This window comes from Neofelis nebulosa, chromosome 4, assembly GCF_028018385.1.
Source record: "Neofelis nebulosa isolate mNeoNeb1 chromosome 4, mNeoNeb1.pri, whole genome shotgun sequence".
Taxonomy (NCBI): domain Eukaryota; kingdom Metazoa; phylum Chordata; class Mammalia; order Carnivora; family Felidae; genus Neofelis; species Neofelis nebulosa.
Window position 1 is genome coordinate 109,326,473 of NC_080785.1, and position 3,245 is coordinate 109,329,717.

Below are 3,245 nucleotides of genomic sequence, written 5' to 3' on the forward strand. Positions count from 1 at the left end.
TGGACAATACTGCCCTAGCACAAAGTTTGAAATTAGCATTCTCAGTAAATGTTGTATCCTACAAAAGAAAGCAGATTTGGAAAATGTTACAGGACACCCTACTGTCTGCCCCACCATTTCTCATGAGTTGGGCTCATTCTTTCTCTTTGAAAATAACCAAGATTTTTTTTTTCTTTTTTAATGTGTATTTCTTTTGAGAGAGGGGAAGAGGGAGGGATAGAGAGAATCCTAAGCAGGCTCCAGGCTGTCAGAGCTGAGCATAGCATGGGGCTCAGTCTCACGACTGTGAGATCATGACATGAGCCCAAACCAAGAGTTAGATGCTTAACCTACTGAGCCACCCAGGTGCCCCCAAAATAAGCAAGATTTTAAAACAGCTGTTTAAAGATATACCAACAATTAGCAAGATTTTAAAATAGCTGTTTAAAAGTATGGATTGACAAGAACCAAGTTTTAAAGTGTTTTAGAGTGTAAGCCAATAATTGTAGTCTTTCTACTGCTCACAATGTCATGTGTTATTCTGTAGTCATAACATTCAAAATAGCTGAGGAGGTATGAAGTTGAATAGAACCTCTGCATTTTCTATCTCTAGCATTCTTTAGACAATAAAACAGTTATGCATAGGCAGACAACATTTAAAAAACCAAGGCTCTCACATATTTACTCCTCTGGTCACAAATGTGCAATGATTCCCCAGGCAGCATTTTGCAAGAAATGCAGTAAATGATCCAGCACTCCTCTGGTCATGAGTAATTCATAGGGGAAGAACCAAATACCCAGCTTGTTGGGTTAAGTGATGCCTACAGTGGCTTTTAAAACTTACCTACAGACTTATTCCCATTGCTCTATTTTTTTTAACCATATCTTTGTGGGAGGACAATTACTATGATAGACATAAAATGTGAAACTAGTGAACCATACTGCAAAATGCTCCATAAAGTTTAAGTGCAACATGGAATAATTTCTCCATTTCTCTAAGTATGATGACCAACCTTAGGATTCACAGAAACATCAAATGTCTGTTTTAAATAGGGATTTTTTAAAGCATGGTAATGTTAGCTTTGTAACTATGGATGGCATATTATCATTTAAAAATTTCTCATATCTTCCACTCATTTTCATGTTCTTTAATCATCAATAGTATTCTTTTAAATAATTAAAGAACCCATGTTCATCGTAACAAGTTACAAACAATAAAGTAGAAATATTTTAGGTCTTTTGATTTTACAACTCAGGTTTAAAAAAGACTCTTCAATGTCTAAAACTTTCTAGTTGTCTAGGCTTTGATCTATCACAGATGTCAATGAGGAATTACCACCTCCAAAGCCAATTTCTTACTCCTAGAGCCATGAAGGTTTAAAACATCTTTTTTATGTTTATGTGAGATTAATTTATCTGCAATTTATACCTATTGATACTAATTTACACTGGAACTATGAGAAACAAGTATAATCTCTCTTCTGTGTAAACTGAACTAGTTTTATAACATTTTTTTAGCCGTTTATATTATCTTTGTAGGAGATCTCACTCACAAATCTTTATATATTATACTTACACAGTCTGGACTATTTCTGTCTGTGCTCTAGTTCCATTCAACCTTTAATTTGACATCCAACACTTAGCTGTCTTACAAGTATCTCAAACCCCATGCACTGAAAATTAAATCTATGATCTCTATGCCCAAATCTGATGAGAGATTATACTCAAAATAGAATCACCCTTAATATCAGCTTCTTCTTCACTTCCTCTATCCCATCAATCACCATGTCTTATCAACTTCATCTCCTAAATATTTCTAAAAACCAATGATTTCTCCCCCTCAACCTCTCCTCTCTGGATTAATTTCTATCGTCTATCACCCAGATAGACGTAATGGCTTTCTAAATGGTCTCCCTGCATCGATTCTTGATACCCTTTGTTCATCTCTGAGCAATCAAAGTGTTTACTTAAATATGTAAATAAGAGGAAGTAATTCCCTGCTCAAATTTCCGCGTTGTCTTTTCCAATTATTCAGAAAAATCTCCAAAGACTAAATAGTGGCTGAGCATTTGCTACAAATTCTGGGTTCTACTTACCATATTCTTGCTTAATTATTTACTCCTCTTAGTTCAGGTAGCAGGAAAAACACTTTTGCCCAAGAAAGCCTTTCCTAACCTTGCTGACCACTGTCTGTTCCCTCATTACAATTTGCTCATCATAGCATGTATTTCAACTTCATGGCATTGAATATTATGATTTCATATTAATTCTGAAAGAAGGAAGAAAACAGTGCATTAAAATGAACCTTTAGAATACTTAAAGAAAATGTTTATGTCTAGAACTAAACTGTACCCACTGGTGTATATTCATATTTAACATGATCCAGGCAAACAAGAACAAGAATTCAAAGATGAATTACACATCCAAACACACAAAAACACACAGACACATTAAACCACTTTAGCTCCAGTCAGCATAGAAAGCCTACACACTTAGCCTAAAAAATACTATAATCTGTATGAAGAAAGGGGATACCTATTTTCAAAACTAACATTATATTATAGTCATGAATGAAAGAAAGAACATTATCCTGAAAATAGAGATATATTAATACAATCTTCTCTACATCAGAAACTCTATTAGGCAACATATATCCTTCTGCTTGTAGTGTGGCTACACTACAGATAATGTGATGGGATTGCCTTAAGGGATGTCACAATTTCCCTATAAAGTCATTTTCATGAATAGATGTTTCAGGTAAATAGACATTCAAAAACAAAAAGGAAAGAAAAAAATCACTTTCTCAGTGGGCACTTTCTCAGATGGTCACAATACATTCACTTTACAGAATAATGTGGGAAACCATCAAAATGACCATCTGCTAGGATGCTCTTACAGGGGTACATTCTCTTGCAGCCGAATTTTGGAGCTGACCCAACAGAATCTGACAATGGGAGTGGCAGATGGCTCCTGGAGCCTACATTTTAAGTAGCTTTGTTCTAACCTGTGGATTCATAAGAAATTATGAGAAAGAAAAAAAGAATTGAAACTGGCCCTTGCTATATTTACTCTGACACAAGGATTTAAGTTACTTTTCAAAAGCCCTGATATAGGCTTACATACATTATAAATTTTAAAATAAAGTGCACATTCTTGCCTAAATCTGTCCAGTGCATTGCATTTTTCTTGAGGAACAAGAGAAAATGCCATAGAACACTGTCACCAGGAGTTATATAGAGTTCTCACTTGTTGAAATGAACTGTGAA